Genomic DNA, 18,246 nt, shown 5'->3' with positions numbered 1-18,246 from the left:
TTCGGCGCTTCGGGCATTTCCATAGATTATTTTCTTAAGCATAACCTCCACACTGCTGTTTTTTTTTTTCTCTCTCTCAGATATCTTATGTGAATTATAGATCTGTGGACTTTCTATGGGACCAATTTGTTTGTTTTGAATGTAGTTTTTTTTCTCCACTCAGTTGTGTGACATTATTCTGCTCCTTAGGGTTTGGTTTTACATCCACGCTCTTAAAACTCATCAATGCATGTTTTTATTTATTTATTTATTTATTTATTTTTATTTTTTTAAGTAAGAATCTCTAAGGGGAGGAGCTATTTCTGAGTGTGAGGGAGCTTTCCCGATTGTGTCAAGAAAACTATAGTTACGCACGGGAAAAACCGGAAGTTGTCTTATTAATACAAAATATGATCATTTTTAACTGGAGACAATAGCTTGTAAGGGTGCTTAAAATGTTATAGGATGATTTAGATTTGGTATGTCATTTGTTTTTGTCGACGCTTTAACAGTGCGATTATCCCACATACGCGCGTAAAAAGACGCGAAGGATTACGCATTGGATACACGGGCTTTTATTTTGAAAGTACACACCAGACCGTGTTCTTTTGTCTTGACGCTGCTTCCTTTCCTTCTAGTCCACCTCTACAGCATGCAAATTACGAAGCAACTCCAATATATCGCAGATTGGTTTAACTACACAGAGCGCGCGTCGCTGCGCAAGAGCTGGACACGGTGCGCACTTTTGGTTCTTTTAACCGGACTGGAAATGATGCAAGAATTTTCAGTGCGTTTGCGCTTCGGTTTGAACCTGCAACTTAATTCTAATTAATTTTTCTGTTTTTTTTTTTTTTTTTTTTCTTGTTTTTTTTTTTTTTTTTTTTGTAAGGGAAAGGGAACGCGCCCGCTCATCATATCCCGGGACCGGAGTAAAAAAAAAAAAAAAAAAAACGCGCACCGGGAGCTGCTTATTTGAAATCCAGTGGAATTATTAGTATCCTATGTGTGTGTCCGCGTTTGTAGGACTCAAGAAAATAGACTGTGTGGGACAAGGATAGGACAAGAAGACTGTGAAGGAGCCTGTGAAGTTTCCGTGTGTGTGTCGGTGTTGAACCGGAGATAGCCCCCCCACCACACACACACACACACACACACACACACACACACACACACACACACACACACACACACCGTTCCTTCTCATTCTCAAATGCAGCTGATGGACTGAGTACTGTACATTTGGAGTTGCCTTTTTTTTCTTCTTCAGTTTCAGCAGGTAAGTCACACAAAAATGGTGCGTTTACGGTCTTTGTATAAGCCTTAAAATGTCAATAATAAGGTGATTACTTTTTATAGAGGATTTTTTTTTTTAGTCTGTATTGTTAAATAAAACGGAATCCAGGTGGTTTAACTCGTCTTATCTCTTCTGGTGTGGACCATTTGGGTTAAAAAAAAATACAAATAAATAATAAACAATTATAATGTAATGTCATGTACAGTATGTCTCCACTAAAAAAAAAACAAACAAAAAAAAAAAAAACACTGACATGATTTTTACCAGAAGAGAAAGTCCTGTAAAAAGTGCCTGGATTTGACAAGAAGGGAAAAAAAAAAAAAAAAAAAAAAAAAAGGGGGGTGGGTGGTGGTGGTGGTGGTGGTGGTGGGGGTCTTGTGAGTTTTCCTGAGGGGGCTCCATTACCTCCAGCACACACCTGGCTGTCTGCCACACACAGTTACTGTATCCTACGGCGCACCGCAGCCATGGTAATCAACACTGCTGTCATTGCCTGTACGGTGCGTCAATTACGCACCGAAAATGACCAAAAACTTCTTTTTAATGTCGCTTAATGACTATAATAATAATCACAATAGGAGGTTTGTGTTAAAACAGCTGAGTTATATTTCCTTTTTTTTTTTTTTTTTATGCATGCATATATATATATATATATATATATATATATATATATATATATATATATATATATATATATATATATAATTACTCCAAGTGGCCTCCTGTGTGTTCATGCACCATTTTCATCCACTTCAACTTTATTTAACCCTTTCATGCACGAATTAGAACCTTAATCAATATTTTTTTCTTGAGTGTTTTTATTCCTCTTTAGGCATGACAAGACAATGTGATTGAAAATTTTGTAATGAAAAAAAAAAAGATTGATAAATAAAAAAATATATTAAATTTTTTTAAAAAAAAAGTTAAAAAATAAAAAAAAACATACTACCACTGCTACTACTACTACTAATAATAATAATAAATAAAATGTTCTTATGAACCGTTTTTTCATGAAGTTACAAAAATGTCCACTTGGACACCATGCGTTAAATTTTTTGAAACAAAGAAACATGTATTTACTGATAAATTGTGTCAAAACTATGTGTGTGTGTGTGTGTGTGTGTGGGGGGGGGGGGGGGGGGGGGGGGGGGGGGGGGGCTTGTGATTTTGGGGGCTTTATACTCAGGGGAGATCTACACAATGTTACCAGTTCATGTCAGAAAAGATATGGAATGTGTTAAAACTTTAATAAAGATATGTATTAAAAAAAAAAAAAAAATAAAAAATCCATGAATATATAAGAAAACAGCTGTAGAATAGCTGTCCACTGTAGTGACCAGTATACATGAAAGGGTTAAACTCCATAACAAGCACACTCACTCCTCATCATATAGATCAACTTATTAAATATTAAATATTAAATAATCATTCCTACATTCATTTCTCATTTAATTAGTTTACACTTTGTCCTACAGGATTGGTCGACTTTTTTTTTTTTTTTTTTTTTCTTTGTGTTAACGCTGAATCTGTACTTCTATTTAAGTGCAAGTTAATGAAGGAAAGAAGTGTCTAATTAAGTCTTCAGTTGTGAATTTTATAATTGACTTTGGATCCTAATTTTTTGCTTGGATGAATCGAGGCTATAGTTATAGTATATAACACTATGGAGTGCCAAAGTGTAATGGCCTGAATAACTGGTGATTAATTAATGATTGATGATTTTTTTTTTTTTTTTTTGGATACATCTGGAAAATGCTGTTATTCTAATAATCATCGGATCGTAGTTAATTCTCAGTCCATGACCTGCGGTTTTCTAGTGGTCAGTCTGTCTACACTCTTAAAAATAGAGGTACCATACCAGCTTGTACTTAAAAGGGTACAAATGCTTGTCGCTGGGGGTGTACTTTTTTAAGAGACATTTCTGTACCTTAACCCTTTCATGCATTAATTATAATAACCTTAATCAACATTTTTTTTTTCCTGAGTGTTTTTATTCCTCTTTAGGCATGAAAAAAAAAACAATGTGATTGAATTTTTTTCTTAAATCAACCTGTTTTTCATGGAATTACAAAAATATCCACTCAGCTACACCATGAATTTTATTCTTGAAGCAAAGAAACATGTATTTAAAACCCGATATCATAAAGTGATACAAAAACAGTGAAATGAAACCATGTTTAATGCAGCTAATCTGACGTTTTCTCACATTTTAACATATTCTAATACTAGTAATTACTCACTTCATGGAGATAATATGCCAAAAAAAATAAATATTAACAATTGATTTTCACTTAAGAGCCAATCAAGAACAGCAAAGTTACAACAATGGTATGAATCGCAGTTCATGAGATGATGCGTAAGTGTTCGATGTGTGGGTTGATATGGAACTAAAACAACAAAACCCATGAATATACAAGATTAACCCATAAAGACCCAAACATCCATCATTGACCAAAATCATCAACTGATCTAAACTGTTTAATACCTGCTGATCCACTAATCCTATTAATACATGTAAATAATTGGTGTAAAATACAGTTTGTCATCTTTTCATGGTCATCAGATATGACCCATTTGGACGTTCAGAGGCTACATAGTTACCATGGAAACACCGTCATCTTCTACAACATTGATTCACCAGTAAAACCCATGGAGTTGGATCAATGACAGTGAATGGAAATGCTTGTTTTTTAAGTTCACTTAATGATATATTAGGCTGCAAAAGTCACTTTTTCTGCAGTTTTTTTTCTGCTTCTGATATAATAACCCTCAATTTTAATCTGAGCTTTTATGAACATCTACATGATCCGTAAATTAAATACAGGAAAATACCTAATTAATGCTGATAAAATACAAAAATACAGAGGATAATGTTATAAATAAATCACTTGGGAAAGGTTCGATATAAAGAACATTTCATTTGGGAATTGACACAGAAGTAGCACGGGGTTAAAGCTGTAGAGTAACTGTCCACTATGCATGAAAGGGTTAAATACTTTACATAGAAAGAAAACTCTCGTATAGTTGATAATACGGTAGTGTTTAAAGTTTGAACTGGCGGCCTAATTGAGGAAAAAAAAAAAAAAAAAAAAAAAAAAAAATAATAATAATAATAATAATAATGGCATAGGCAAGCTACAACATCAAGACATGGATATGTGAATGAAAACTTGATAAAACAGAGATTATGACGATAATCAGAGGTTCTAATAAGCTAAAAAACATTATTAGGCTATTATCATTGAGCTAACTGGGCTATTAGATTAACCCTTTCATGCATACTGGTCACTACAGTGGACAGTTATTCTACAGCTGTTCTATTGTTTATTCACGTGTTTTGTTGTTTTAGTTCCATATCAGCCAACACAGTGGACGCTTATGCACCATCCCATAATAATACACTGACATTCAGACCATTGCTGTAACTTTGCTGTTCTTGATAAACCTGATCTGCACTAATATGTTTGAGTGTAAATCAATAGCTTTTTATTGTTATTAGACTGTAATTAACAGGGTTTTTTTTTGAAACAATAGTTTTTTTTTGCATGTTATCTTTGTGAAGTGAGTACTGACTAGTGTTAGAGTATGATAAAATGTGAGAAAACATCAGATTAGCAGTATGAAAAATGTTTTTATTTCATAGTTTTCACACTATATATATATCGCAGGTGTCAAACATGCGGCCCGGGGGCCAAATCTGGCCCGCCAAAGGTTCCATTCCGGCCCTGCAGAGGAGGAAAGTGCAAAAATGAACCTGAACAGTCCAGGTTGTCCAAATCATTTTGGTTCAGGTTCCACATACAGACCAATGTGATCTACAGTAAAAATGACAACACAATAACCCATAAATAATGACAACTATAAATTTCCTTTGTGAAAAATTCCGTGGAAAAAATTGAAGTGAAAAAAAAAGACAATATTCTGTCTGTTACTAAATGTTTTTTTGCATTTATAGATTCACTGTGATCTGTAGTTGTGTTCATAATAATAATAAGAGATGTAATACTGTAGAAACTGTTCAAATTTTAGTTCCAAACTCCAAAATTTTAACAATGTTCTGCCTGTTATGAAATGTTACATAAACATTTGGTTAGACATATTATTAGGCATAATATTGTTCAAATTGCACACACTTTTTCAAATTAAATTTCTGTTTTTTCAGGTTATTCAGAGCTTTTTGGAAAATTTATATATTTTCATCATTTAATTGTTTTTTTTTATACTAAAACAAAAAGAAACACTTGGATTTGTCATTATTTATAGGTTATTAAGTCGTTATTTTACTGGTTCTGGCCCGCTTGAGATCAAATTGGGCTAAATATGGCCCCTGAACCAACATGAGTTTGACACACCTGATATATATGGTGTCCAGCTGACACAGTCGACATTTTTGGAACTCCATGAAAAATAAGTTCATAAGAAAATTTTAACACTCAGGAGAAAAAAAAAAAAAAAAAAATCTTGATTAAGGTTCTCATAATTCATGCATGAATGGGTAAAAAAAAATCAATTGCATTGTTTTTTCATGCCTAAAGAGGAATAAAAACACTCAAGAAAATAATATTGACTAAGGTTCTCATAATTCATACATGAAAGGGTTAAAACACAAATTATTATTAAATATAATATAGAGTAATTACAGTATGATATAGAATAAATAATGTTTTAACTATAATTAGGCCTACTGTTAAGTTATCCTAGCATTTTTTAATGCTGCAGGGTACCTTATAGTACAAATTTGTACTTCACATAACTTTGGACCCTTTTTCATAGTCTAAAGGTGCAATTCTGGCCTCCTAAAGACCAATATTGTACTTCTGAGAGAACATTTTTAGGTACATACATGTTCTGATCTCTATTTTTAAGAGTGTCCAATGAAGGGAAAATGTGCAATTTGTAGCGTGAAATCGCTAAATGTTATTGGTTTGACCTATGTGAGTAGCCTGTAGTTTTAAGAGCGTCAACTCAGGGTTAGAAGAGGTGAAAAAAGGCATTGTGAAAGTTTATTAAAGCGCAGTACTTTCAGACAGAAAAACCCTGCAGATATATTGGAGAGCTTCGGCAGAGAAAGCAGGCAGCGCTAGCCCACGGAATATTGAATCAGTCAAAAAAAAAAAAAAAAAAAATTAGAAAAAGGGCCTGAACAAGGAGCAAGGGAGTTGAACTATCTCTTGCCTCTTGAGTGGGCGGATGTCATAATTATCATTTCTCCAGGACTGCGATGGAGGGCCGCGGGCGCTGGCAGAACCTCTGCAGATATGTGGGTGTAGCGGTGGTGTCGACCCTGTAGGGCAAGCCACATCACTTCCAATACAGAGGCAAAAAGGGACAAGTCCCGTTATAATTGGTGCCTGGGAACACCACGGGGCATCCGGCGAATTGATTGACGGTCAGCGCGCATACGTAAACAAGTCTGAGGGAGCTCGCAGACGACGGAACGCACGCCCACGCGCACGGACGCCGAAGCGGTAGAGTGTAACAAGAGGGAGGGAGGGAGGGGGTCTAATCAGCTATCCCGTGTCAGGCTGAAATGAAACGACCCCTGGCTGAATGCAACACGTCTCCTACTTCTTGGAGTTCTTCTCGGTTCAACTGGACTGGTTTTGCTTTTTTTGAAAACCACCCGACCCCTCGTCAAAGACCCTGAAACTCACACACGAAACCCCCAGGGTCTTTTCTACGACCCTAACACTTAAATTCATTAGTATATGGATTAACATCTACAAAGACTTCTTGGTAGTTCTTGGTTCAACTGGTCTAGTTTTGGTTTTTGAAAAACACCCAACCCCTCGTTAAAGACCCTGGAACTCACACACGAAACCCCCAGGGCCACACCCTTTCTACGACCCTAACACTTAAATTCATTAGTATATGGATTAACACCTACAAAGACTTGTCGGTGGTTCTTCTCGGTAGTTCTTGGTAGTTCTCAGTTCAACTGGGCTGGTTTTGGTTTTTCTGAAAACCACCCAACTCCTCGTCAAAGACCCTGAAACTCACACACGAAACCCCCAGGGTCTTTTCTACGACCCTAACACTTAAATTCATTAGTATATGGATTAACATCTACAAAGACTTCTTGGTAGTTCTTGGTTCAACTGGTCTAGTTTTGGTTTTTGAAAAACACCCAACCCCTTGTTAAAGACCCTGGAACTCACACATGATACCCACTGACAACCGTGACCCCCAGGGCCACACACTCTCTACGACCCTAACACTTAAATTCATTAGTATATGGATTAACACCTACAAAGACTTGTCGGTAGTTCTTCTCGGTAGTTGTTCTTGGTAGTTCTCGGTTCAACTGGTCTAGTTTTGGTTTTTGAAAACCACCCAACCCCTCATCAAAGACCCTGGAACTCACACACGAAGCCCCCAGGGCCACACCCTTTCTACGACCCTAACACTAAAATTCATTAGTATATGGATTAACACCTACAAAGACTTCTCGGTAGTTCTTCTTGGTAGTTCTCGGTTCAACTGGACTGGTTTTGGTTTTTGAAAACCACCCAACCCCTCGTTAAAGACCCTGGAACTCACACACAATACCCATCGACGACCCTGACCCCCAGGGCCACCCGCTTTCTACGACACTAACACTTAAATTCATTAACACCTACAAAGACTTCCCGGTAGTTCTTCTCGGTTCAACTGGACTGGTTTTGCTTTTATGAAAACCACCCAACCCCTCATCAGTGACCCTGGAACTAACACACGATACCCACCAATGACCCTGACCTCCAGGGCCACACCCTTTCTACAACTCTAACACTTAAATTCATTAGTATATGGATTAACACCTACAAAGACTTGTCGGTAGTTCTTCTCGGTAGTTGTTCTTGGTAGTTCTCGGTTCAACTGGTCTAGTTTTGGTTTTTGAAAACCACCCAACCCCTCATCAAAGACCCTGGAACTCACACACGAAGCCCCCAGGGCCACACCCTTTCTACGACCCTAACACTTAAATTCATTAGTATATGGATTAACACCTACATAGACTTCTCGGTAGTTCTTCTCGGTTCAGCTGGACTGGTTTAGCTCCTTTGAAAATGTTTCGTCTCTCATCCAAGAGACTTCTTCAGTTCTTCACAAGATCTGGCATATGTCAGTGCTTCAGAACTGATCGTCTTCAGAAGATCTGGTATATTTCAGTTCTTCAGAACTGAAGAAGTCTCTTGGATGAGAGACGAAATGTTTTCGAAGGAGCTAAACCAGTCCAGTTGAACTCACAAGAACTACCGAGAAGAATGATGATTTAGGCAAATGAGAACCGACACCGACCACTCCCCTTCACAGGTTTATAAGTCCAGTCCCCCCCCCCTCCCCTCACTAGTTATTAGAACTGAAGAAGTGTCTTGGATGAGAGATGAAACATTTTCAAACTAGAAGCACTCGGAGAGCGAAGACCTCCGCCAAGGCAGATCAGCGCCCCGGATTTGGATGAAAATTTTGGGAAATGTTGATACTAGCACAAGGAACAAATGATTAAATTGTGGTGGTGATCAGGGGTGGGGGGGGCGCGCTGCGAGTGCTTTTCTAGAAAAGACAGCACAGACCTCCGCCAAGGCAGATCAGTGGCCCCCCCACCCCCAATCACCACCAAAATTTAATCATTTGTTCCTTGTGCCAGTATCAACATTTCCCGAAATTTTCATCCAAATCCGTCTATAACTTTTTGAGTTATCTTGCACACAGACAAACAGACAGACAGGCAAACCAAAGCCGACAAAAACATAACCTCCTTGGCAGAGGTAAAGAAGAAAACCAGTCCAGCTAAACCTAGAGGAACTACCAAGAAGAATGATGATTTAAGCAAATGAGAACCTACACAGACAAAGTCTACTCTTGCATTCTCTCTCACGGTGTTTTTTTTTTTGTCTTCAGTGTGGAGTAAATTAGCAGGTAGGGCTCGTACTGTGAGAAAACACTCCTTTATGTACCTGTCACGCAAAAGCTAAAGCCTCAATAGCTTGACCAGGATGTCTCGCCTTGTTTGTGCTTAGTCACGCCTTGTTGTTTAGCCACCGTCCGGGTTTGTGTTATCTCGAAACACCTGGAAGAAAATTGCTTCCATCAGTAAAAGCTCCACTCGCTGTAAACCTCTTTCTCAAATGACATAGGAGGTGGGTGCTTCAGGCCAGTGGCTCTCTTATTGAGTCTAGAGAGTCGATAGTTTTCACAGGGCTCCGGGGTTAAGTTTTTTCGACCAGACTCGGAATTCGTATGAGCGTCAGTCTGCAGATGACTACTTTTACTTTCGAGTCAATGTTTTTGATTGATTGTACAGAAGTTGAACAGATCTGTAGATACAGTATTTGTTTGTTTATCTCAGGGCTATTCAACTCCAAACTGTCGGAATGCTTGTTGTATTACTTTAATATTGGATGTACAATTGACATTTATCGCCAACACATTTCCAATATTTTTATTTAACAGTTAACCTGTTGTGGCAGTGCTGCAAAATGATGCAAAGTGTTGCAAATAGGCATGTTAGTACTGTTTAGCTGTCACTGGGACTAAATATTGGAATAGTTTACCACTTAATATTAGACTCACAATCATATACCTCCTTCAAATCACAACTTCAACACTAGATGAAGGAAAACCAAGCCTGTGACCCTCAGTAGATTGTCCTCACAGTGGTTTTATGATGTTTTGTCTTTTGTCAATATTATCTTTCTTGTCACCTGCCAAGGGATTACAGATGGAAATTAGCACTGATGCTACAATCTGGCATATTAAAAAGCTGCAGTTGCTGTATATGTTGATTTATATGCACCATCCCTAATAGATAATAAATAAATATTTACTATTTGATGGGCTGCCTGTTAGATAGCCTCAGTCTACCTCGTACAAACACCCTCTAAACTAGTACTTCCCAACCTTTTTTTGTCTCGTGACCCCATTTTAACGTCACAAATTTCTGGCGACCCCAGACATTTAAAACATATATATATATATATATATATATATATATATATATATATATATATATATATATATATATATATATATATTTATTTATTTATTTATTTATATATATATATATATATTTTTTTTTTTCTTTTTGCTGAAATTAATTAGTTTTCGATCATTTAATAGCTGTACTATGTTGCAAATAGGGATGTAACGATATGAAAATTTCATATCACGGTTATCATTATTATCACAGTATTGTTGAAATTGTGCTCAGAATGTTCAGAAATTACTAATATACGCACTGAAATAATTTAACTAAGTTGTATTTTGGAAAGAAAAACAAAAAAATAAATAAATAAAATAAAATAATTGGCACAATGTACCTTCTGTTGCAGAAACATTCAAATATTAACCCTTAGTGGTCTGAGCCTATTTTGTCCATTTTTACATACTTTTGATTGTGCCTTTATATATTATATAAACAAATGTTTATTATACCCATGTTTGGGATCTTTTTTTTTTTTTCCAGCACAACTTCATCAATCTCATCTGCTTATTATTATTATTATTATTATTATTATTATTTTTATTTTTATTTTTATTTTTTTTACTTTAACCTACTATATCAACACAAAAGGACAAAAATACACAAAAAATTTGAAAACTGTATATAATTTACTGCATAAATGACACACAGATGCTTAACGAACCTTTTCAAAGACTTTAAAAGTGAATATTGGTTCCAGATATTAGGTTATAGAAAATCAAAATTGTAATAAATTAAACTATACTCAAATATTTGACATAAAAAGAGATCCTTACATAGGTGTTTTCTCCGGAAAAGTACGGTAATCAAACACGGTTACCATGATAATTAAAATTTAAACGGTAATACTAACTGTTGGCAATTTTACCGCGGTTTATCAGTACATCCCTAGTTGCGAATAAATGTTAATTTTAGATGATATTTAGTCTATATAATGTATATTATTATGGACGGAGGCAGAAAAGCCAGGTGTAGATTACTGCACAAAGTGAGAATTTGATTTTCCTTGGTCAGGATATGTACAGTCAGTCCAGCTTGGATTTACAAGGCTGACGATTAATACTGAACAAACAAGAACTCAAACTATGAATTATGAAAGAGCTGCAGCATCTGAAACTGACCACAATGAACATTTGACAGATAAACAGAACCACAGTGCTTCAGTTTCAGCTTCAGAGTTTGTCATGTCTTTTATATATTGGGATTGTCTCTGTCAACTCACCAGATATTTTTTATTAGTAAGTTTTTTTTGGGTTTTTTTTCACCAATTACTTGAAATTTCAGGTGACCCCAAGGTTGAAAAACACTGACCTAAACAGTATAGGATGGAAAAAAAATTAGATTTATTCATTGGGTAGCAATCTAAAGGGATGACACAGTGCTAATGTTAAATTCTAAAGCCCTATTAGGATGGGATTAGTTTTACATAGTTGCGTTATTTTTTTTTTTATTTCGAGTTTTTTTTTGTTTTTAGCTTACTGGCCGATAGGCTGTAAACTATTGTTGTCATGCGGCATTTGTCGTCGTCATCCGTCGTCGTCGTCCGTTGTCGTCCATCGTCATTGTCTGTCGTCGTCTGTTGTCGTCGTCTGTCGTCCGTTACAAAAATTTCAATCGTCTTCTCCGAAACTACAATTCTGATTAACTTCAAACTTGGTATACAGCTTCTTTATCATGATGTCAACAAAAGTTAGTGAAATTATTTGGATCCGGATCTGATTCTGGATTTGGCACGACTTTGTAAAATTACCCCATTATAAGACATCGGAAATGGATGGATGCAATAACTCAGTAAATATTAATGATATCCAGTGTAAATTTCTTCTGGTTCTTCTGGATGCGGGAACTTACGGAAAATTTAACATGGGCTCTTATGGGGAAAAAATTTCAATCGTCTTTTTCTCTGAAACTCCAGTTCTGATTGACTTCAAACTTGTACACAGCTTCCATGTGATGATGTCAAGATAAGGTATTGAAATTATTTCGATCTGGATCTGATTCTGGATTTGGTGCAACTTTGAAAAATGTTCCAATTTTAACAGATAGGAAGTGGATTGATCCAATAAATCAGTATCAATGATATCAAGTTGGAATTGGAATATTTTACAGATCTGATTGGAATATGACCAAAACATGGGCTATTTCTGTAAAATAACACTGGGTTAAAAAAAAAAAAAAATGTTTTTTGCAAGTTGTCTAGGTTTTTTCAACTGAATTAGGACCATTTTGCACCGCTAAATCCAAAAATGACATCTGTTTTTCTCAATCAGGTCAGGTTTTTTTTTTGCTAATTTGATTTTGAAAAATTTGATCTTCTCACAAAATATAATAATTAATACCAAAATAAGATTGATAAGCAAACTTTATGAAACTTGTGACTTGATTCCTGTTAGGTACAATGGTGTATTCACCGCAGATGTAGCAGAATACGTCAGGCTTATTTTTGCAAGATCTTCTAGTCGAAGCCATTTCATTCACCTGTAATATTAAAAAAAAAAAACATTAATCAGAAATTGGCAAAAGTAAAATCTTCAGAACTCATTCATTGCAAGAAATATGAAAGAATTTTGTATCATATGATGTGAAAATGCCCCTAAATGTAAGCAAAAATGTTAAAAAGCCAATATGTAGTTGGCAATGTTCAGAAAGTTGACCTGATTGAGCAAAATTAATGTGATTTTTGGATTCAGCACACCAAAATTATCCTAAATCAGCTCAAAAAACTTCATAAATTTGTTGTTGAGCAGTGTAATAAATGGCATCTGGATACATTTCTCAAAGCTTTTAACTTGGCCGGTGGTCCTATTTTTATCAATTACTAGAAATTTCAGGCGACCTCACATGGGATCCCGACCCCGAGGTTGAAAAACACTGCTTTAAACATTGAAAAACCTGCTGTTGGTGAGAAGATTATTATTTAGGATAGGGCTGTGCAATTAATCGAAATTCAATTACGATTTCGATTATTAGACGCAACGATTACAAAAATTATGTAATCCAGAAAAAACGATTATCAATTTTGAGTCGTTTTAAGTCACACGCACGCAAGCTACCATGAGCTGCTCTGCCCCGCCCCCCTCTAAGCTACTGCTGCCTGCTAGCCGGCAGGTCCACCCCAAGAGGAAAGTTGTACCTAGCGGTCTGGAAAAACGGCAGGAGAATCCCAGCAGAAGTGCTTGGTAAACAAAAAAGGCAAGTCAAATTTAACTGTATGGAATCACTTTGGGTTTGATGAAGAAGACGAAGAGCAAAAACACATCACGTGCAAAAAGTGTTTCGTAGTCGTGTCCGCACCGACCGGTAACACAACAAACCTTTGTAACCATCTAAAGTTTAACCACCGCCACCTTTATCATAATCTTATGAAAAACTAAAACACATAAAAACAACTTCGTCCGCAATGCAATCTTCAGTTTCCGAATCTCTTTACGCTGCAACTCCCGTATTAACCTAACCCTAACCCGTATAACCCTAACGTGCGTATTCTAGATTGCTGATGTATACAGAAGGCCTGAACTGAAACCTTACGGCACGCCACTGAATTGACTATGTTTCATACTACATTGAACATACTTGAATTTATAATTTGCACTTTACGTGTTTTTTTTTTTTTTTTTTTAATTGCCACAGTTCTATGGCAAGTCTATAGCAGTTTAATTCCAGTGCACTATTTATTTACAAAAGGAAACATACTTGAATTTATAGTACACTTATTTGCATTCAAAGATTTTTTTGTTTCGTTGTGGTTAAAAGCTTTATTTATGTTTAAAGAGTATATTTTACATTGTTTTGCAAGAAAAAAATAAACAACTTTAAGGTTAACAAATAATCGTTTTTAATATTCGTGATTTCAATTATTGCTAAAATAATCGTGATTTTTTTTTTTTTTTTTTTTCTATAATCGAGCAGCCGTAATTTACGACAATAAACACCACCACCACCACTGCCTTGTGTTTGAAATGCAACACTCCCTTCTGTTGCATCAAAATCACGTGTCGTACGCAGACGTTTCTTATGCCAGACGTGCAACTGTTGGGCGTCTGTAAATGCATTTAACCGCCCGCTTCTGTTATGTTCCGAAGCGTTATTTTTTTTTACGTGTGTGGCAGTAATCCAACCTAAAGACAAAGAGGAAATAATGGGTGTTGAGGCTCTATTTTAATCAGACTTTGAAGTCTGTGTTCTGTTAACAAGTTTTAACAGGAGCTTTAGAATGCTGTCCGGCTTCTTTGGCTGCCCGCTGTGGCATTCCTAGTTAATTGGTCTTGAAAGGTCTTGTTCAGTAAGACGGTACAGGTCAGCTCAAGCCCCCGTAGTTGTAAAGTCATCAGACACTCAATTAACTCAGCTGCAGTACCGCAGTTAAAACAGGGGCTAGCAATCTGTAATCACATTTTGACAACTTGGATTTTTTGAACGCAACCTAAGTCTATTTTTTAATATTTATTCCCAAAAAACGCCTGTGGTGACTTGAATTTTCCCTTACGTTGAACCTTTCCGAAGTGAGTCATACAACTATTTAATATCTTAATCACTGCGTTTCACAGTGAAAAGCAGATATTTTTCTATATTTCATTTACCGACTATGAAGATGTGCGTAAAAGTGTGAGAGTCAGATCGAGTTCAGAGGTTATTTTATCCGAACGGAGAAAAATGAAGACTTTTTATGTTCAGTTAATGGTATATTTTATTGAAAAACAACCGTCTACAACTACCTCCGTTTGTCATACTACCTGGGTTTTACTGGTGAATTAATGTCGCAAGAAGATAATGGTGTTTCCACGTTCATTATGGATCGTTTCCAGGTTGAAAAAAAAATGAATGTATTGATGAGATGTTAGATCTGGGGATGTGTTCAGGTATTTGAGAGTGAATTGCCAGTGATTTTCTCTATTAACTAATGATTTGTTGTGGTTTATAAAACGTCAAAGTCATGAAAAATGTTGACTAGGGCTTCCCTCACACTGCAAAAAAAGGAATACTGACTTGAACTTGGAATATTTATCTTGAAAGATTATTTTTTTTATTTTTTTTTACTTAACTGAGACTTAATCTTGTTAAGATTATTTGACTTTTTTCAAGAATTTCCATCTTGAGCTACCCTGTGTAGATATTACAACTCATTTTAAGCGATATTTATAACAAAACAAGCTCCGTTGTTGGGGGGGATGAGTATGACGGACACAAAAACTGTTTGTCCTCAAGAAATTTTTATTTGTTTAATGCAGTTTTGCCTAGAAATACATATCTACTGAGTGATTACATCATCATAAGACCATATTTCTATAAATATACCATAAAAAAAATCACACTATGAAGACTTAAAACAAGTATATTTTGCTTAAAATAAGAATATTTGCATGTATAATCCTTAGATTATATTTGCTTATTTTAAGAAAACTTGATAAGTGCGATTTTCTTATTGCACTGCCACATCATTTTACTTGAAATAAGACATTTTAACCCAGTAATGAGTTTAATTTTCTTATTTTTGTACTGGCCTTTTTGGCATCTGTTCTAAAGAAACCAGATTTTCTTGTCAATCATGAAAATTGTTGCTAGTCCATTCAATACACTGCAAAAAATCTAAATCTTACCAAGTGTATTTTTCTTATTTCTAGTCAAAATCATACTTAAAATAACACATAATCACCTTAAGAGCAACTTTTAAGTGAGATATAAGAACTTATTTTTAGACAATAGAAGAGATCATTTTCATTTGTTCTATTGGCAGATTTTTTTTTGCTTAATTCAAGATTTTTTTGCTTAATCCTGGTAAGATTTCTCGAAATAAGATTTTCAAGATCTACTGTCTAAAAATAAGTTCTTTTATCGTACTGAAAAGTTACTCTTTAGTTGATTATGTCTTATTTTAAATGTGATGAGATATTTTGACTAAAAATGAGAAAAATTCACTTGGCAAGATTTAGATCGTTTCCAGTGTAGTAAAGAAACCAAACAGATTTTCTTATCAATCATGAAAATTGTTGCTAATTCATTCAATGCACTGAAAAAAAATCAGTGTATCAGGACAGTAGTTCTTGAAAATCATTTTTCGAAAAATCTTACCAAGATAATTTTCACTTGTTGTATTGACAGATATTTTCTTGCTTAATTCAAGATTTTTTTTTTTTTTAATGCTTAATCCTGGTAAGATTTCTCAAAATAAGATTTTCAAGATCTATTGTCTAAAAATAAGTTCTTATATCTCACTTACAAGTTACTCTTTAGGTGATTATGTCTTATTTTAAGTGTGATGAGATATTTTGACTAAAAATGAGAAAAATACATTTGGTAAGATTTCGATTTTTTCCAGTGTAGTAAAGAAACCAAACAGATTTTCTTGTCAATCATGAAAATTGTTGCTAATTCATTTAATACACTGCAAAAATTTAAGTCTTACCAAGTGTATTTTTCTCATTTCTAGTCAAAATATCTCATCACACTTAAAATAAGACATAATCACCTAAAGAGTAACTTTTCAGTGCAATAAAATAACTTATTTTTAGACAATAGATCCCGAAAATCTTATTTCGAAAAATCTTACCAAGATAATTTTCACTTGTTCTTTTGGCAGATTTTTTTTTGGTTAATTTAAGATTTTTTTTTTTTTTTTTTTTTTGGCTTAATCCTGGTAAGATTTCTTGAAATAAGATTTTCAAGATCTATTGTCTAAAAATAAGTTCTTTTATCTCACTTACAAGTTACTCTTTAGGTGATTATGTCTTATTTTAAGTGTGATGAGATATTTGACTAAAAATGAGAAAACACTTGGTAAGATTTAGATTTTTTCCAGTGTAGTAAAGAAATCAAACAGATTTTCTTGACAATCATGAAAATTGTTGCTAATTCATTTAATAAACTGAAAAAATCAGTGTATCAGAATAATCCTTCAAAATTTTATTTTGAAAAATCTTACCAAGATAATTTTCACTTGTTGTATTGGCAGATTTTTTTTTGCTTAATTCAAGATTTATTCTTTTTTTTTTTTTTTTTTTTTTGCTTAATCCTTGTAAGATTTCTCAAAATAAGATTTTCAAGATCTATTGTCTAAAAATAAGTGCTTTTTATCACACTTACAAGTTACTCTTTAGATGATTATGTTTTATTTTAAGTGTGATGAGATATTTGACTAAAAATGAGAAAAATTCACTTGGTAAGATTTAGATTTTTTCCAGTGTAGTAACGAAACCAAACAAATTTTCTTATCAGTCGTGAAAATTGTTGCTAATTCATTCAGTACACTGAAAAAAATCAGTATATCAGAACAATAGATCTTGAAAATCTTATTTTGAAAAATCTTACCAAGATAATTTTCACTTGTTGTATTGGCAGATATTTTTTTGCTTAATTCAAGATTTATTTTTTATTATTTTTTTTTTTTTTGCTTAATCCTGGTAAGATTTCAAGATCTATTGTGTAAAAATAAGTTCTTATACCTCACTTACAAGTTACTTTTTAGGTGATTATATCTTATTTTAAGTGCGATGAGATATTTTGACTAAAAACGAGAAAAATACACTTGATAAAATTTAGATTTTTTTCCAATGTGGTAACGAAACCAAACCGATTTTCTCATCAATCATGAAAATTATCGCTAATTCATTTAATACTCCGCAACTCGTCGATTAGCTGTTGCAACTCTAACATTTTTTAGAAAATAGAACATCCTACCGTGCCCATACCCATCACGAACTGCATATAAAATTCCTCGGAGGGAAAATGTTGCTATTGAGCGGGTATAGTGTTTTTATCTTATCTATTTTCAAAGCATATCCTGCTGATGTTTGCAGAGTCGAGCATATGTTTCAGTTCTTTGTAAGTAGGTTTTTCTATCCATCAAGCCCAGAAAGCTTGTGTCTGTGCTGTCTGTTCCAGCCTGCTCTGTCTCTCTGATGTTGGCAGTTCCAACAAGTCTTGATGTTTCTCATTGGTCTCATACTGGGTTTCCTTGAGGTATTTGCATGAGTTTGCTCAGAGTGTTAAACGGCTGGAGTTCTATTTTTTT

The 18,246-nt window shown here is 34.8% G+C and overlaps 1 protein-coding gene across 1 annotated transcript in view; it reads left to right on the top strand.

Annotated features, from left to right (window-relative positions):
• Positions 1-903: 903 nt before the first annotated feature.
• slitrk6 (SLIT and NTRK-like family, member 6) overlaps positions 904-18,246 on the top strand; it is a 51,290-nt gene continuing 33,947 nt past the window's right edge. The window contains exon 1 of the mRNA XM_030155600.1: positions 904-1,255. The gene's annotated coding sequence lies outside the window, so the exon portion shown is untranslated. The remainder of the gene's footprint in view (positions 1,256-18,246) is intronic.

This window comes from Sphaeramia orbicularis, chromosome 2, assembly GCF_902148855.1.
Source record: "Sphaeramia orbicularis chromosome 2, fSphaOr1.1, whole genome shotgun sequence".
NCBI classification, from domain to species: Eukaryota; Metazoa; Chordata; class Actinopteri; order Kurtiformes; family Apogonidae; genus Sphaeramia; species Sphaeramia orbicularis.
The sequence above is the reverse complement of the archived record's forward strand: the minus strand, read 5'-3'. Positions and strand labels throughout refer to the sequence as shown.